At 43.6% G+C, this 19,305-nt stretch overlaps 2 protein-coding genes across 49 annotated transcripts in view; one reads left to right on the top strand and one right to left on the bottom strand.

The window, feature by feature from the left end:
- Positions 1 to 3,554, bottom strand: part of CCDC83 (coiled-coil domain containing 83) — a 112,604-nt gene extending 109,050 nt beyond the window's left edge. The window contains exon 1 of the mRNA XM_074014992.1: positions 3,350 to 3,554. The gene's annotated coding sequence lies outside the window, so the exon portion shown is untranslated. The remainder of the gene's footprint in view (positions 1 to 3,349) is intronic.
- A 184-nt stretch (positions 3,555 to 3,738) lies between these two features.
- Positions 3,739 to 19,305, top strand: part of SYTL2 (synaptotagmin like 2) — a 121,104-nt gene continuing 105,537 nt past the window's right edge. For all 48 annotated transcript variants that reach the window (XR_012423585.1, XR_012423584.1, XR_012423583.1 and 45 more), the window contains exon 1: positions 3,739 to 3,990. The gene's annotated coding sequence lies outside the window, so the exon portion shown is untranslated. The remainder of the gene's footprint in view (positions 3,991 to 19,305) is intronic.

Below are 19,305 nucleotides of genomic sequence, written 5' to 3'. Positions count from 1 at the left end.
CCATTTTGTTCAGTTCCATAGAGCTACAAGAATCTCATCCTTGTTCAGACAGGGGTTCTCAACTTAAATAAATCTACCTACAAAACTCTTCCAAGCCCATGCCCCACCTGCAGTTTTCTAAGCTCACTTCTACTCCTGTCCCAGTTAGTTTTCACAGATCCAGCACCAACTTTTACATGTAGGTTTAGTTTTTTCCAGGATTACACTTCTGCTTTCCAGTATATTAATTACAGTCACATACACTGAAGGAGGGGAACAATAAAAGCTTAAATTCAAATGTAACCAAGGTAGATCTTGAAGGAGGGCTATAAGTTAGGTCAGATGGAAGGGGTGACAGAAAACTGGGGTACAGAGAGGCAGGCAGAGGCATGGAGATTATTCTTTCCAAAAACTATAATAACTCTCTTCCAACCATTATCACACCATTAGCTAACATGAATTGAGAGCTTACCTTGGGCCAGGCAATGTGCTATATGTGTTATGTGTTATCTCCTTGGCATGGGGCAGGTAATATGACTACTTCTATTTTATAGAAGAACAATCACTAACAGAAGTGACTTAGGCTGGGTGCAGTGGCTCACGCCCGTAATCCCAACACTTAGAGACGCTGAGGTGGGCAGATTGCTTCAGCTCAAGAGGTCAACATTGTGAAACCACATCTCTACCAAGAATACAATAATTAGCTGGGCGTGGTGGTATATGCTTGTAGTCCCAGCTACCTGGAAGGCTGAGGTGGGAGGACGGCTTGAGCTTGGGAGGTTGAGGCTGCAGTGAGCTGTGTTTGTGCCACTGCCTCGGCAGCAAAGTGAGACCCTGCCAACAAAGGAAGGAAGGAGGGAAGGAGGGAAGGAGGGAAGGAAGGAAGGAGGGAAGGGAGGGAGGGAGGGAGGCAGGAAGGAGACTTGTCCAAAGTCACCCAGCGAAAGAAGGAAATTTAACTGACTTGTCCAAAGTCACCCAGCGAGTTCTGTGGTAGAGCCAGGAGATGCACCAAAGTCTGTGCATTTAACCTTACACCATGGTATCCCTACCATCTTGCCTTCCCTTTCTTTTTCTTTTTTTTTTTTGAGACGGAGTCTCGCTCTGTTGCCCAGGCTGGAGTGCAGTGGCCGGATCTCAGCTCACTGCAAGCTCCGCCTCTCGGGTTTACGCCATTCTCCGGCCTCAGCCTCCCGAGTAGCTGGGACTACAGGCGCCTGCCACCTCGCCTGGCTAGTTTTTTGTATTTTTTAGTAGAGACGGGGTTTCACCGTGTTAGCCAAGATGGTCTCGATATCCTGACCTCGTGATCCGCCGGTCTCGGCCTCCCAAAGTGCTGGGATTACAGGCTTGAGCCACCACGCCCGGCCCTTGCCTTCCCTTTCAGTGTCAACCTAGAATTCTGTGAAGTTTAAGTGTCACTTATATGCAAACCATTTTGAAGGGTTCCTATGGGATAAGTGGAACAGGCCACTGCCGACTTGATATGATCATGTTAACCAAGGCTTATTCAGCACTCTATATGTGCAAGGCATTGTGCTAAACATGTGCATCTTCTTTTAATCTTCACAGTAGGCCTGAGAGAGCAGTGCAATTATTTTCTCTCTAACAAATGAGCAAACTAAAGCACAGGGAGGTTGAGTAATTGGTCTAAGGTCCTATTAGAAATGGACATTTCTAACAGCATTTGGACCTTGGCCAAGAGCTCTAAGGTTTAGTCTCTGAGTTATACAAAATTTAGATGAATTGGGAGCCATAACAAGACCCTGCCTTAAAATTTCTCCCCACTTGCCTGCCCCACAACCTGAAGCGAGTATCCTGTGACCCTCTCTAGCATTTAGGCATTGCTATTTGTTTCCAGGGGAGGAGTGATACTGGGAACAGCATATATTTAGTTCCTTCAAAGCCCTATGCTAGGTGATGCAAGGCACCCAGAGGTGAGCAAGACCCAGTGTCTGCCCTCCAGAGCTAGAGAGGGGCAGGAAGGGTATAACCAAGACAGGTGCAATCAACAATAAAAGTGAAGTACCAAAAGCATCTGAGGTCATGCTACTCCCCTGCCTAAAATCATTTGCTAGCAGCCATCACCAACAGGACACAGCCTGCTTCCCTAGGCAAGGCAGGTACAACCACTCCTCCAACATCTGCCCACCTACCTCCTTAGCTTCATCTCTGCCTCATTGTCCCAAATCCTGTGTAATAGCCATGACATATAACAGGCATCTCCATGTCTCTGCCTGCCTCTCTGCACCCAGTGTTCTGTCACCCCTTCAATCTGACCTAATTTGTAGCCCTCCTTCAAGGCCTACCTTGGTCACATTTGTTTTGTTTTTAAGTTTTTATTGTCCGCCTCCTTCAGCGTAGTGACTCTGCAACACTTTGTAAACCTATTATAACACTTACCCTAAAATGAAATTATTTACAGATTTGTCTCTTCAAAGGCAAGACCCGTGGCTTATTCCTCTTTTGCATGTGGAGTGCTCACCCAGCACAGGGACATACCAGGTTCTCAAAGGCTGAATGAAAGCCAGAATATACATCTCTGCACAGTGCCAGGACTCTTGGTCCAGGCTAGCAGCCTGCACTGGGCACTACATGAGGTCCTTGAGGGTAAGTATTGGTAAGTTTGGGAGAAGGAAGACCTTTGGAAGAACCAAAGGCAGACCTGGGCCACCCTCAGTTGAATGGACAACACTAGTCCAGGAGAAGATAAGGAAAAAGGCTCTAAGGTTCACCTGCTGAGGTTTGCCTGGGCTGGCCCCATCATGGGTAACTTGTAAAATGGGCCGTGATACATTTTCTAAATTATTTTATTTATTTATTTATTTTTTGGGATGGAGTCTTGCTCTGTCACCCAGGCTGGAGTGCAGTGGTGCGATCTTGGCTCACTGCAGCCTCCGCCTCTCGGGTTCAAGCGAGTCTCCTGCCTCAGCTTCCTAAGTAGCTGGGACGGCGGGTGCTCACCACCACACCCGGCTAATTTTTCTTTTTTTCTAATTAGAACAGAGTTTTGCTGTGTTGGCCGGGCTGGTCCCGAACTCCTGACCTCAGGTTATCCACCTGCCTCGGCCTCCCAAAATGCTGGGATTACAGGCGTGAGCCACCGCGCCCGACCACAATATTGTATTTCATGTATTGTATTGTCTGCCTCCCTGCCAGACAGCGTCTTCTAGGAGCTTACCAGTCCTCTGTGCATACCCTAGTAGGTAGCTCAGGCAGTACATGACACCCTCACCTTTCTGTAGGTATTATTCTATTTTAAAGCATCACTTCATTTAGTCCTCTCAACAACCCGTAAGCCTTTATTGTTTTTTCCCCCTTCTATTTCACACGTGAGGAAATTGACATCCCGAAGGTTAAAGCAACTTACCCCATGACCCGGCTCCATACCCTCCGCGCCCCTTTCCCTGCGCGGTGGCTGTCCCCTCTCTGAGTGCCGGGGCTCCTATTGCTCCACGCTCTTGGGCTCCAAGGCCCCCTAACGCGCCGTGATAAAAATAATAATAACAATAACGACAGTGCTGCTTTATTTGCACAGAAAACAAGTTGTTTCGGGGCAAGGTACACTTGAGAAGGAGGCTAGGAACGGGAGAGAAGCAGCAGGCGGGGGCGGAGGGCGAAGAGAGGGAAGGGGAGAGGGCTGGCGCTGGCGGGCGCTGGGTGCCCGCAAGGAGGCAGGGGGAGGGCCGGGGCGGGGAGCAGGCGAAGCGCCATTGGCCCGAGCATCCGGGACCACCCCCGGCGCGCTGCTAGCCGCCCGCGGGGCAGGGGGACTCGCGCACGCCGCTCTGCGTTGACAGGGCCGGGCTACACCCGGGCCGCGCCGCGCGCGTGCGAGCCGGGCAAAGCCGCCAGCGCCCGTCGGGAGAGTGAAGGCTTGCAGCGCCCAGCCCTGGGGAAGGTAACGCGTCGCGCCGGGGGCTGCGCAGTTTGCTCCGCCAGGCCGAGGGCCGGTGGCCAGAAGACGAGAGAGACGGCGAGGCGCGCTCCCTGCCCGGCAGCGACTCCGAGGTGCGCACTCGGGTTCCAGTCACTACTTTGCCCACTCGCTGTGTTACCTCGGGCAACTTTGTTTCCCTCTCTTGGTCTCTGCTTCCTTCTCTGTTAAGTGAGGGAGGTGGTGTAGAATGATGTTCCTTAGTCTTCCCAGTTCTAAAATGGGAACTGCGTTTTGGCACCGGGAAAGCTCCTTTCCTCAGTTTCCCACCTACTCCACAGCCACCTCCGCTGCCCAGGCGGCCAGGAAGCTGGGATGCCGGGGTAGGCGAGGGTTCTGCGGAGCTGTCGCGTTTTCTGGGGCTTTCAGGGACTGACCTGGGCTTGAGGCTGGGTGCTGGAGAGACCTGGCTGCAGAGTAACTGCTCCTCAGATTGCTCAGGTGCAGAAAGGTAGGAGCGTCAGGACCTGTTTACAGATGGGGTGTTGGAAGGGGCCGGCCAGGGGATGATGATTTCTCCTTTGAAAATAGGACTCGTTTTGAATTTCTCTTCCATACCCACACCTCGTCCCACGGCGAGCTATAAACTACACGAGTGGGCTTTATCATCCTTCAAAGTGGAAAAACAACTGTTTTTAGCTTCTAAGACACAGGGCTCTACCAGCATATAGGAAGTGGGTCTCTCTTTCTCTGCACCCATCCTGCCGCCTCTTCCCTTTCCTTCCTCCTCTCTTTATAAATCCCTTCTGACCTTGAGGGGCTCCATTTCCTGCCTTAATGAAAAGTTCTTCTTTTCAGTTAGTGCTGGTTTGTGACCAGCAGCCTCCAGGGCTTTGGGCTCAGGGTTGAGATAGAAGCCTAGATAAGAACAGGCTGTGAGTCACACTGTCAGCCCGCTGAGCCACACAGCCCCGCAGGGATGTGCAGATGAAGCCCGGTGGGGCTTCAGACAGACAGACCCTGGAAGGCGGGGTGGATGCAAACTGCCATCCAGCTTCCCGTCCCCCTGTTGGCAGCCATTCCCCACCAGGATGGTGACCCCTGCTGTCTGCTGGATGGAGCAGCCAGATAGGGTAGGATGATTGAAAGGAGCTGAAGACTTGGCTGGATTTCTATAGAAGGTCTCCAGCATTTCCCTCCCCTCACTTTCCTCCACCCCTGAAGTTCTGCCTCTTCTCACCCTTAGTGTGGTATCCAGGTGAAATCAGATTGCAGAACCCATCAAGAGCAGCTAGGAAGGAGAAGAGAAGGTGTGGGGACGGCAGTAGGGCAATGTTGGCTGTTGTTTACTGGGCACTTACCATGGCTCAGACACTCCTTTGTATGTGATATATCCTTAATTCTCACAAAGTTACATGAGGGGTGATATACTATACTCTATTTTATAGGTGAGAAACAGGCTCAGAAAGATTGCTTCCTTGAGTCACTTAGCTAGGAAGTAGCATAGCTGGGATTCAAATCCAATCTCTGATTCTAAAACCTGTGTATTTTACACTTTCTTTGTGCTCCTTAAGTAAAAGCAAGCTGGAATAAGGACAGCAAAAATGTCTAACATTATTGAGTTCTCACCAGGTGTCAGGCACTATGCAAAACATCTTAGAGCTATTATGTCGTGTATGGTGCAGGAGTTTCCGTTATTCTGGAGGTAATCCGTGACTACCTTAGCCTCTCAGCAGCAGTCCTGTTCTAGAAGGCCTACCCTAATCCTGCCCAGCTGCTAGTGCATGGGTGGGGCAGGGCCCTGTTTGCTTTATCCTAGAGGTGGTTTGGGGTCTAATGAAAGATTGATTGTCCACATCTGACCCGTTAGCCCTAACCGTTGGTTGGTGAATGATTCCACTGTTCCCTAAGAGGACTTTTTCAGGTTTTTCTCAATAAACACTTGTGGAATGAATGAATTAGCACCTTGTGCAGAGTAGTCTGCTGCCTTGTAGAAATGTGAGGCAGCCTAGGGGAAGCCCAGGTTCCACCATCTTCAAAACCCAGATGCTAGTCTAGGTGTTTCTCCTCTTTGGGGAGGTAGGGTGAACTGTGCCCTTGTAGGCTTCCAGAGCTCCCTGGTAATATGTTTGCTTGTCACCTGTTCTACAAAGAATTTTTAAACATACAGTAGATGAAGAAAAATGTGGCTTTTTTTTTTTTTTTTAAATTAAGAGGAGAACTTACTTGGTATTAATGAGGTTGTCTCTCTCTCAAAAGTTGGGGGGTATAAGATTATAATGTTTGTCTTAGGGCTTACCAAACTTTTCCATAGAAGATCCTGCAATGGAAGAGAAGACCAACGCGTGCTCCTGCACTTATGCAATTTTTTCATTTGATTTCATAATATATTGACTTTGATTTAAAAATGTAAAGTTTTTTTCTTTAAAACATCTGAATAAAACTGGTGTCCTGGCAGATTGTTGTATATTCTTAGGGGCTTCAAGTACCCAGATGGTGAAGTAGGACCAAGGTTCTAGAGGGCTTAGACTACTGTTTGAATTTTCCACAATCTGGTTCACAGTAATAGAGCTTCTCTAGTCCCTGGGGAGACATCCACTTTTTCCCACTTTTCAGAATGAAGAATGTTTTTAAAATAAAAATATCCTTTATTGTTTTTCTGGTTACCAAAACTAAACATACTCATTGCAGGAGAAAAAATAAGATCCAGATTAACATTAATAATAATACCAGGCCAGGTGCAGTGGCTAATGTCTGTAATCCCAGCACTTTGGGAGGCTGAGGCAAGTGGTTCACAAGGTCAGCAGTTCGAGACCAGCCTGGCCAATATGGTGAAACCCCATCTCTACTAAAAATACAAAACTTAGCTGGGCGTGGTGGCGTGCACCTGTAGTCCCAGCTCAGTGAGATACTCAGGAGGCTGAGGCAGGAGAATCTCATGAACTCAGGAGGCGGAGGTTGTGGTGAACTGAGATCATGTGACTGCACTACAGCCTGGGTGACAGAGCAAGACTCTATCTCTAATAATTATAATAATGATATCAATAAATCTATACTCAGAAATAAAGCAAAACTTGGGATATATCCTTCCAAATCTTTTTCTTTGCATCTATATTAATAAATTTTAAAAACACACAAGTAAATACAACCCTTTTGACTCAATTATTGTCAGAGCTAAGAGCTATCTCAGATTGTTTTTGAAAGAATGTAGAAAATAAATTATTAAAATTAAAAGCATCATGAAGGTTAATTTTGTTTGTGAGCCCCGAAGTTCACCCCTCATAATTTCCCTGTATTTATCTTCTGGGAGAGATGAGTGCTGGGCCATAGGGCTGCTGTTGAAAATGCAGGGTTGAACTGTACTCCTTGCTAAACATCTCAAATATAACAGAAGGTAGCTCTTTAGTGTTGCTGATGTGCCAAATTTGAGCAGAAAATTCACAAACTAATTTGCAGAAAATTCAAAAGGGACCTAGAGAAAGTCATTGCCCCAGCATTACATTTTGTTACCTGTGTGACCTTGGGCAAGACAGATGGCTTCTCTGAGCTGGTTTCCTCTTCTGTAAATTGATGATAATGAACAAATTCTATCCTCACTTACCAGAGTCACTATAAGGATCAAGTGTCAGATGCTATTGTTTGTTACTTGGATTGCATGCGTGTATGCTATTAATTTTTTTTAATTTTTTAATTTTTTATTATACTTTAAGTTCTAGGGTACATGTGCACAACGTGCAGGTTTGTTACATATGTATACATGTGCCATGTTGGTGTGTTGCCCCCATTAACTCGTCATTTACATTAGGTATATCTCCTAATGCTATTCCTCCCCCCTCCCCCATCCCCACAATAGGCCCCAGTGTGTGATGTTCCCCTTCTTGTGTCCAAGTGATCTCATTGTTCAATTCCCACCTATGAATGAGAACATGCGGTGTTTGGTTTTCTCATCTTGCAATAGTTTGCTGAGAATGATGGTTTTCAGCTGCATCCATGTCCCTACAAAGGACACAAACTCATTCTTTTTTATGGCTGCATAGTATTCCATGGTGTATATGTGCCACATTTTCTTAATCCAGGCTGTCACTGATGGACATTTGGGTTGATTCCAAGTCTTTGCTATTGTGAATAGTGCTGCCATAAACATAGTGTGCATGTGTCTTTATAGCAGTATGATTTATAAACCTTTGGGTATATACCCAGTAATGGGGTGGCTGGGTCAAATGGTATTTCTAGTTCTAGATCCTTGAGGAATCGCCACACTGTTTTCCACAATGGTTGAACTAGTTTACAGTCCCACCAACAGTGTAAAAGTGTTCCTATTTCTCCACATCCTCTCCAGCACCTGTTGTTTCCTGATTTTTTAATGATTGCCGTTCTAACTGATGTGAGATAGTATCTCATTGTGGTTTTGATTTGCATTTCTCTGATGGCCAGTGATGATGAGCATTTTTTCATGTGTCTGTTGGCTGTATGAATGTCTTCTTTTGAGAAGTGTCTGTTCATATCCTTTGCCCACTTTTTGATGGGGTTGTTTGTTTTTTTCTTGTAAATTTGTTTGAGTTCTTTATAGGTTCTGGATATTAGCCCTTTGTCAGATGAGTAGATTGCAAAAATTTTCTTCCATTCTGTAGGTTGCCTGTTCACTCTGATGGTAGTTTCTTTTGCTGTGCAGAAGCTCTTTAGTTTAATTAGATCCCATTTGTCAATTTTGACTTTTGTTGCCGTTGCTTTTGGTGTTTTAGACATGAAATCCTTGCCCATGCCTATGTCCTGAATGGTATTACCTAGGTTTTCTTCTAGGGTTTTTATGGTTTTAGGTCTAGCATTTAAGTCTCTAGTCCATCTTGAATTAATTTTCCTATAGGGAGTAAGGAAAGGATCCAGTTTCAGCTTTCTACTTATGGCTAGCCAATTTTCCCAGCACCATTTATTAAATAGGGAATCCTTCCCATTTCTTGTTTTTGTCAGGGTTGTCAAAGATCAGATGGCTGTAGATGTGTGGTATTGTTTCTGAGGGCTCTGTTCTGTTCCATTGGTCTATATCTCTGTTTTGGTACCAGTACCATGCTGTTTTGGTTACTGTAGCCTTGTAGTATAGTTTGAAGTCAGGTAGTGTGATGCCTCCAGCTTTGTTCTTTTGGCTTAGGATTGTCTTGGCAATGTGGGCTCTTTTTTGGTTCCATATGAACTTTAAAGCAGTTTTTTCCAATTCTGTGAAGAAAGCCATTGATAGCTTAATGGGGATGGCATTGAATCTATAAATTACCTTGGGCAGTATGGCCATTTTCACAATATTGATTCTTCCTGTCCATGAGCATGATATGTTCTTCCATTTGTTTGTGTCCTCTTTTATTTCATTGAGCAGTGGTTTGTAGTTCTCCTTGAAGAGGTCCTTTACATCCCTTGTAAGGTGGATTCCTAGGTATTTTATTCTCTTTGAAGCTATTGTGAATGGGAGTTCATTCATGATTTGGCTCTCTGTTTGTCTGTTACTGCTGTATAAGAATGCTTGTGATTTTTGCACATTAATTTTGTATCCTGAGACTTTGCTGAAGTTGCTTATCAGCTTAAGGAGATTTTGGGCTGAGAAGATGGGGTTTTCTAAATATACAATCATGTCATCTGCAAACAGGGACAATTTGACTTCTTGTTTTCTTAACTGAATACCCTTTATTTCTTCCTCTTGCCTGATTGCCCTGGCCAGAACTTCCAACACTATGTTGAATAGGAGTGGTGAGAGAGGGCATTCCTGTCTTGTGCCAGTTTTCAAAGGGAATGCTTCCAGTTTTTGCCCATTCAGTATGATATTGGCTGTGAGTTTGTCATAAATAGCTCTTCTTATTTTGAGATACATGCCATCAATACCGAATTTATTGAGAGCTTTTAGCATGAAGGGCTGTTGAATTTTGTCAAAGGCCTTTTCTGCATCTATTGAGATAATCATGTGGTTTTTGTCTTTGGTTCTGTTTAAGTGCTGGATTACGTTTATTGATTTGCATATGTTGAACCAGCCTTGCATCCCAGGGATGAAGCCCACTTGATCATGGTGGATAAGCTTTTTGATGTGCTGCTGGATTCGGTTTGCCAGTATTTTATTGAGGATTTTTGCATCGATGTTCATCAGGGATATTGGTCTAAAATTCTCCTTTTTTGTTGTGTCTCTGCCAGGCTTTGGTATCAGGGTGATATTGGCCTCATAAAATGAGGGAGGATTCCCTCTTTTTCTGTTGACTGGAATAGTTTCAGAAGGAATGGTACCAGCTCCTCCTTGTATGTCTGGTAGAATTCGGCTGTGAATCCATCTGGTCCTGGACTTTTTTTGGTTGATAGGCTAGTAATTATTGCCTCAATTTCAGAAGCTGCTATTGGTCTATTCAGGGATTCAATTTCTTCCTGGTTTAGTCTTGGGAGGGTGTAATTGTCCAGGAAATTATTCATTCCTTATAGATTTTCTAGTTTATTTGCGTAGAGGTGTTTATAGTATTCTCTGATGGTAGTTTGTATTTCTGTGGGGTCAGTGGTGATATCCCCTTTATCATTTTTTTTTTTGCATCTATTTGATTCTTCTCTCTTTTCTTCTTTATTAGTCTAGCTAGCGGTCTATCAATTTTGTTGATCTTTTAAAAAAAAAACCAGCTCCTGGATTCATTGATTTTTTGGAGAGTTTTTTATGTCTCTATCTCCTTCAGTTGTGCTCTGATCTTAGTTGTTTCTTGCCTTCTGCTAGCTTTTGAATGTGTTTGCTCTTGCTTCTCTAGTTCTTTTAATTGTGATGTTAGGGTGTCAATTTTAGATCTTTCCTACTTTCTCTTGTGGGCATTTAGCGCTATAAATTTCCCTCTATACACTGCTTTAAATGTGTCCCAGAGATTCTGGTATGTTGTATCTTTGTTCTAATTGGTTTCAAAGACCATCTTTATTTCTGCCTTCATTTAGTTATGTATTCAGTAGTCATTCAGGAGCAGGTTGTTCAGTTTCCATGTAGTTGAGCGGTTTTGATTGAGTTTCTTAGTCCTGAGTTCTAGTTTGATTGCATTGTGGTCTGAGAGACAGTTTGTTATAATTTCTGTTCTTGGACATTTGCTGAGGAGTGCTTTACTTCCAACTATGTGGTCAATTTTGGAGTAAGTGCAATGTGGTACTGAGAAGAATGTATATTCTGTTGATTTGGGGTGGAAAGTTCTGTATATATCTATTAGGTCTGCTTGGTGCTGAGTTGAGTTCAATTCCTGGATATCCTTGTTAACTTTCTGTCTCGTTGATCTGTCTAATGTTGACAGTGGGGTGTTAAAGTCTCCCATTATTATTGCGTGGGAGTCTAAGTCTCTTTGTAAGTCTCTAAGGACTTGCTTTATGAATCTGGGTTCTCCTGTATTGGGTGCATATATATTTAGGATAGTTAGCTCTTCCTGATGTATTGATGCCTTTACCATTATGTAATTGCCTTCTTTGTGTCTTTTGATCTTTGATGGTTTAAAGTCTGTTTTATCAGAGACTAGGATTGCAACCCCTGCTTTTTTTTGTTTTCCATTTGTTGGTAGACTTCCTCCATCCCTTTATTTTGAGCCTGTGTGTGTCTCTGCATGTGAGATGGGTCTCCTGAATACAGCAAACTGATGGGTCTTGACTCTTTATCCAATTTGCCAGTCTGTATGTTTTAATTGGAGCATTTAGTCCATTTTCATTTAAGGTTCATATTGTTATGTGTGAACTTGATCCATTATGATATTAGCTGGTTATTTTGCTGGTTAGTTAATGCAGTTTCTTCCTAGCATTGATCGACTTTACATTTTGGCATGTTTTTGCAATGGCTGGTACTGGTTGTTCCTTTCCATGTTTAATGCTTCCTTCAGGATCTCTTGTAGGGCAGGCCTGGTGGTGACAAAATCTCTAAGCATTTGCTTGTCTGTAAAGGATTTTATTTCTCCTTCACTTATGAAACTTAGTTTGGCTGGATATGAAATTCTGGGTTTAAAATTCTTCTCTTTAAGAATGTTGAATTTTGGCCCCCAGTCTCTCTGGCTTATAGAGTTTCTGCCAAGAGATCTGCTGTTAGTCTGATGGGCTTCCCTTTGTGGGTAACCCGACCTTTCTCTGTGGCTGCCCTTAACATTTTTTTCTTCATTTCAACCTTGGTGAATCTGACGATTATGTGTCTTGGGGTTGCTTTTCTCGAGGAGTATCTTTGTGGCGTTCTCTGTATTTCCTGAATTTGGATGTTGGCCTGCCTTACTAGGTTGGGGAAGCTCTCCTGGATGATATACTGTAGAGTGTTTTCTAACTTGGTTCCATTTTCCCCCTTCACTTTCAGGCACACCAATCAGACGTAGATTTGGTCTTTTCACATAGTCCCATATTTCTTGGAGGCTTTGTTCATTTCTTTTTACTCTTTTTTCTCTACACTTCTCTTCTAGCTTCATTTCATTCATTTGATCTTCAATCACTGATACTCTTTCTTCCAGTTGATCGAGTTGGTTACTGAAGCTTGTGCATTTGTCACGTAGTTCTGGTGTCATGGTTTTCATCTCTATCGGCTCTTTTAAGGTCTTCTCTGCATTGATTATTCTAGTTATCCATTCATCCATTCTTTGTTCAAGGTTTTTAGTTTATTTGTGCTGGTTACGTAGTTCCTCCTTTAGCTCTGAGAAGTTTGATGGACTGAAGCCTTCTTCTCTCAACTTGTCAAAGTCATTCTCCATCTAGCTTTGTTCCGTTGCTGCGATGAGCTCTGTTCCTTCGGAGGGGGAGATGTGCTCTGACTTTTTGAATTTCCAGCTTTTCTGCACTGCTTTTTCCCCATCTTTGTGGTTTTATCTGCCTTTGATCTTTGATGATGGTGACGTACCGATGGGGTTTTGGTATGGGTGTCCTTTCTGTTTGTTAGTTTTCCTTCTAACAGTCAGGACCCTCATCTGCAGGTCTGTTGGAGTTTGCTTGAGGTCCACTCCAGACCCTGTTTGCCTGGGTGTCAGCAGCAGAGGCTGCAGAAGATAGAATATTGCTGAACAGCAAGTGTTGCTATCTGATTCTTGCTCTGGAAGTTTCGTCTCAGGGGTGTACCCAGCCATGTGAGGTGTGAGGTGTTGGTCTGCACCTAGTGGGGGATGTCTCCCAGTTAGGCTACTCAGGGGTCAGGGACCCACTTGAGCAGGCAGTCTGTCCGTTCTCAGATCTCAACCTCCATGCTGGGAGAACCACTGCTCTCTTCAAAGCTGTCAGACAGGGACTTTTACATCTGCAGAGGTTTCTGCTGCTTTTTGTTTAGCTATGCCCTGTCCCCAGAGGTGGAGTCTACAGAGGCAGGCAGGCCTCCTTGAGCTGTGGTGGGCTCCACCCAATTCGAGATTCCCGGAGGCTTTGTTTACCTACTTAAGCCTCAGCAATGGCGGGCGCCCCTCCCCCAGCCTTGTTGCTGCTTTGCAGTTAGATCACAGACTGCTGTGCTAGCAATGAGGGAGGCTCCATGGGTGTGGGACCCTCCTGGCCAGGTGTGGGATATAATCTCCTGGTGTGCCATTTGCTAAGACCCTTGGTAAAGTGCAGTATTAGGGTGGGAGTTACCCGATTTTCCAGGTGTTGTGTTTCTCAATTTCCCTTGGCTAGGAAAAGGAATTCCCTTCCACCTTGTGCTTCCCAGGTGAGGCAGTACCTCACCCTCCTTCAGTTCTCGCTGGTTGGGCTGTACCCGTGGACCAGCATCGACTGTCCGACATGCCCCAGTGAGATGAACCCAGTACCTCAGTTGGAAATGCAGAAATCACCCATCTTCTGTGTCACTAACGCTGGGAGCTGGAGGCTGGAGCTGTTCCTATTCGGCCATCTTGGGTGCCCCCCTGCTCTTAATATTTTTAAAATGTTTAAACATAGAGGCAATAAAAACATCAGTCTTTATAAAATTCTGGAATCCAACTCTTGGTATTAGTAGGACTTAATTATGATATAAATGCTCTATTAGGACTCAAGTTTTCTTCAAAGAATGTAGGTTTCCTTGGTGGCTAGTATCTCATTGATCTTCATCACAATCCTGAACAGAAGAGGACAGAAGATAGTCCCATTTTATAGAATGAAAGCAGGCTTCCCACTCGAGGGAGTTGTTGTTCAGTTACACAGGGAGTCTCAGAGCTCCTGGGAGCTGTCTTGAGTTGCCCTAAGCAAGGCAGAGGCTTGCTAGGAGGAAGCAATGAAAGTAACTGGAAAGGCGGTGTACCCATGGGGGCATGTGAGTGCTAGTAGCCATTGCCTCAAGGACTGCTCTTTGGCATGTGCTGTGCTCCTGGCTGCTCTAAGGAGACAATGGGCCCTGCATTGGGAGGCAGGTGGCTTGGTTTCAACTTCTGCATCTGTCAAAGACAATCTGCAATCTGGGTTTAGTCACACTTTCTCCCTGAGCCTTGGTTTCTTTATAAAGTTAGAGAGTTGGACCAGATAAGGTTCCTTCTAGTCTTAAAAATCTGATTCTGGGTTATTTTCTATTCATGGTTACAAGTTGAAGTCTGGTAGAGAATTTCCACATCCAGATGAATCAGATGTCAGAAAATGTTTCCACTTTCTGTTGCTTCAAGCTTTTGATGCCTCCTCCTTATTTTCTAAGGGTCTCCTCTATTGACTGCCCTCATGCGGGACACATGATCCACAGATCATTGAGAGGAGAGTGGTTTCTGCTCATTTACTTGTTGTTATTAATCTGTAACCTCTTGAGATTGTTAGGAGAACTGCTTTGAGAGAATTGGGGGAAGGTAGGTTGGCAGAAATACAGTATAATGAAAACAGGTTTAAAAAATGGTAATAAAGCCATGTGTTTCACTAAATATTTGCCTCTTAAGTCACTAAATACAGTATTTTTCCCTAGTGCCCATTTGGGCACTTGGACCTGTGCTAGAACTTTTGCAGAATGTGGGAGAAGCACATGACCTCACTCTTAAGTGGCTCAGACCTGGAGAGGGGGAGAAAGAGAAGGAAAAAGGGAGCAAAGAGACGTGCAGCTGTGGTTGGAATAGGATGGAGATGAAAAGAACAATTTGGGAAAAGATTGAGCTCCTGAGGACTTAGACTTTGTGGTTTATTTCTGTATCCACATAGCCTGGCACTGTTCCTGGCACTCAATGGGAACTTAGTATAAGTATTTTAAATTAATTAGTAAATGAACAAATAAAAGAATGAATGAATCACTCTGCTGAAATGTGGTGCAATGTCCTCAGATGACTGCAGTGACTTCTTCACATATGTGAACTACCTGCAAACTACAAAAACACTTTCCTATGTGTCATCCCTTGTATTGATGATTGAGATAAAAGAAGTCAAAATAAGAGCATTTCCTAATGTTATACTTTCTAAACACTTTGTAACTAGTAGTATAGGTTTGGTTTATTATTCCTAGATAAGTTGTCCTTTTTCTATAAATGCATCAGGAAATATTTGGGGGTAGGTGGATATAAGACCTAGCAAACAATTCCACATATTTGCCTTCTGAGTTAGAGAGGGGAAGAAAGGCATCACTTGATTTCTGAGTGAATATAAGTTTCTTTTTTTCCTTTGCAGAAGCATTGTTTCACTGTAAGTCTTGACAGAATGGATGCCAGCGCCACTAGCTTCTGATTAGACAGATGTGTTTTGTGCTGCCATCCCTCCCAGCCACAGGCGCCTGGGCTCTCCTGCCTCTGTCTGAGTCACTTGATTAAAACACAGGGCTGTGAGGCTGAGGGCATGGGCTGGATCCCAGGCCAAGCTAAGTTGCTCAGTCAAATCTATTCCCTGACAATTCCCATTCCCTCTGCCAGTGATCTGTGTTGGGAGCAAGGCTGAGCTGTAGTGTGTTAGATTTCTTAGGGCAGATTCTTTACCACTGTTGGTTTTAGACTAGTCATTTGAGTTTTATAAAAGGTTTGGGTTTTCAGTTTTGTTTTTTTTTTTTGTAGAGATGGAATCTCACTGTGTTGCTCAGGCTGGTCTTGAACTCCTGGGCTCAAGCAGTCTTCCCACCTTGGCTGCCCAAAACACTGGGGTTACAGGCATGAGCCACCACACCCAGCCCCTTTTCTTTTAGTTATAGTGTAGGGTTGTTTCAGTTCTGCTGTTTTGGAACATGTTCAGGGTTTTCATCCTGAGATCTTTGCTATCCCCAAGACTGCAACTATTGTCATAGCATATAATTCCCTCCATGTGTCTATAAGATTTGTTTTACAAGATCAGATTTGTTTTACAAGATTGTTTAGAGGGTTAAATATGGTTCTGTATTTAGTGAAAACCAGCAAAAACAGATTGAGATGCTGTTGCTGAGTGATTGACCAAAGACTTACCAGCCAAGGACTCACCACCTCATTCCTATCTGGTGCTACTATTGATTTAACTACAATTTCTACATGACATCTTCAAGGTAAGTTATGAATAGTTGGAGCCACAGGCATTCAATCTGCAAATACGATAGATCTACTGCTATTATGGCACCTAGAGATAGTAACTGGTTAGGTAGATTCATTTTCTTCAGTTATTTTAAAGATATTTTACCTGATCTGGTATTTTTGGTTGCTAATGTAACACACTGTATCATGTCTAATTGCTTCAGACTGTTTTTTTCCAACCCTGTGAGGCAAGGGAATGATGAGGATGTGTGACATTTACTGAGCACTTACTATGTACCAGGCAGTATTCCAAGCACTGTACCTACATCAATTTATTTAATCCTCACAATAATCTATTACTGATACTATTTTTGGTACATGATTGTTTCTATTTTATGATGAGGAAATTGAGGCCCATATAAATTAAATAACTTGTCCAAGGTGACACAGCCAATAAGAAGAACAACAGAGATTTGAATCCAGGCAGTCTGATTCCAGAGCCCATGCCTTGGATCATTGGAAGATAATCTGATACGATTGTATGCTATCTGTACCCTATTTGTATTCTACTCTTCTGTTCATGAAATCACAGAGCTGTAAAGTGAATTCTAGATGCAGAATGAGGGTACATAGCTTGGGATAGTGTTTCGACTACACAGGATAACCCTTGAAAATGGGCTTGTTGCAAAAATTTAGAAAATTTTGTTACACAGAGATAGTAATAATTAATAAAGTTTAAGTATTTCAGGAAGTATTAGAGGGTGACACCAGACTACAAAGTGATGAGTCAGCAACTTAGTATACTATTTAAGAATCAACACCACCTGGAATGTAGTAACTGAAGTGTTGCATTTAGGAAGTTGAATACAGGTAAATCACATAATTTATAGTCCTTTACTTAGAAGAGCAAAAATGGTATCTTTCTTTTCCATTCCTTTTAGGGATGCTACAAATAACAATAACAAAATAAACAGAGTGTCCATTATCTATCGAGTACATACTCTGTGTCAGTCTTTGCTATATCCTTGTTCCTCTAATTGGCAGGACTACTCTCTAAAGTAGGTGATAATTATCCACTTTACTGATGAGGAAATGGAAGCACAGAGAAGTCCTTTGCCCAAGGTCACAGAGGTAGTAAATGGCCAAACAAACAATTGAGCCCAGGTTACTTTGACTGGAAAACATGTGCTCTTTTCACAACCCAGTATTGCCTCTTTTGGGGGAGTTCTTTAAAGGAAAGATGTTGTATTCATGCTTACTGAATCCTGTGTTAAGACATGTGTTTGTCACGAGTCTTGAAACAGATTATAAATATTCAAAACTAGGACGATTCCAGAAAACCCGGGATATTTCTGTTACCATAGAGATGTAATGATGGGCTTGACATAATCTTCCAGGAAAAACAACAGGGTTCTCCCAATGCTCCATGGCCTGAGGAGTCAGCCACTTATTCCTGCAGTTATGAAGTAGCACCACCCGGGACTAGAGCAACTGAAATACTGTGGAGAACTGGCAAGAAGACCCTAACTACAGTTTATTTTGGGGCATCACAGCTTGATAAGTGAGAGGGAATATACTGAAGAACTTGAGTAGAAATGAAGTTGATCTTCATGTTGTACATGATATGAGGATTTTATAAAGATAAAGAATTTTTATATGAGTTGTCCTAGCAGGACCACTTAAATATGACACATTTTTACAGCTTTATAATATGCATTCTTGAACCTTTTAAAAATAGTATCCTGCTACCTTTCTGCAAATGTATTCACTGTGTCCTTTCCAGAGTCCTAGCAACACCTTGCCGTCTGATGGTTATAGCAGATGATTTTGAGGTGCAATCATAGGTGGAAGGTCAGAAGCCAGAGTTATGTAGCATAGTGGCCAACAAGGTGATGGGAGAGGGGTTATGGTTAAAAAGATGTTTCCGGCTAGTGTCCATGTTTCCCATAGAGGCCACTTTGTAGTGGAAATAAACTTGGCTTTGGAATCAGATGAGCTTGAATTTAAACATGAATCCACTTACTAGTTGTGTTATAGAGCAACTAACTTAACTGTGGTTAGCAGCTTTTGAGTTTCTTGGGGGTAGGAGTCTCAATTTCCTTTTCTGAAAAAATTGCATTCATTTTCTCGCAAGATGGAGTAATGAATATATTAACGCCTCTGACTTTGTGTCTTGCATAGAGTCACTATTAAATAAATGTCAGTTCTCTTCCTTTCCTCTCTTCCCTTCTCTTTCTCTCCTCTCTTCCCTTCTCTTTCCTTCCCTTCCTCTTGGCTATTGAAGGTGACAATGGTGAAGTAGTACTTACAGTACAGTGTGGTGAGTGTTCTAGTAGAAATGCATGCAGCTTATTGTGAGATTGCTGAGAGAGCAACTGCCAGGGAAAGTAGGAAGGTGACAGATAAGCTAGACCTACGGCTGAGTAGGAGTTTGCTAGGTTAAGAAGAGACTGAGGGCCAGGTGCATTGGCTCATGCCTGTAATCATAGCACTTTGGGAGGCTGGGCCTGTTGGTGGGCACCTGTAATTCCAGCTACTTGGGAGGCTGAGGCAGGAGAATCACTTGAATCTGGGAGGCAGAGGTTGCAATGAGCAGAGATCATGCCACTGCACTCCAGCTGGGCAACAGGGCAAGGCTCTGGCTAAAAAAAAAAAAAAAAAAAAAAAAAATATATATATATATATATATATATATATATATATATATATAGAAAAAGAAGAAAAGAAAGTGTGGTGGGGAGGAAATGTTGAAGGATGTTTCAAGTTCAAAGGCACGGAGGCAGGGAGAGAAGGGATACTAAGAGAACGGGGAGGCTGGGCGCGGTGGCTCGTGCCTGTAATCCCAGCACTTTGGGAGCCCGAGGTGGGCGAATCACAAGGTTATGAGTTCAAGACCAGCCTGGCCAACATAGTAAAACCCCATCTCTACTAAAAATACAAAAAATTAGCCGGGCAAGGTGGTGGGTGCCTGTAATCCCAGCTACTCTGGAGGCTGAGGCAGGAGTATTGCTTGAACCCGGGAGGCGGAGTTTGCAGTGAGCCAAGATCGTGCCATTGCACTCCAGTGACAGTGCAAGACTCCTTCTCAAAAAAAAATAAAAAGAATAGGAA

The sequence above is a fragment of the Macaca fascicularis genome, chromosome 14 (assembly GCF_037993035.2).
Source record: "Macaca fascicularis isolate 582-1 chromosome 14, T2T-MFA8v1.1".
NCBI classification, from domain to species: domain Eukaryota; kingdom Metazoa; phylum Chordata; class Mammalia; order Primates; family Cercopithecidae; genus Macaca; species Macaca fascicularis.
The sequence above is the reverse complement of the archived record's forward strand: the minus strand, read 5'-3'. Positions and strand labels throughout refer to the sequence as shown.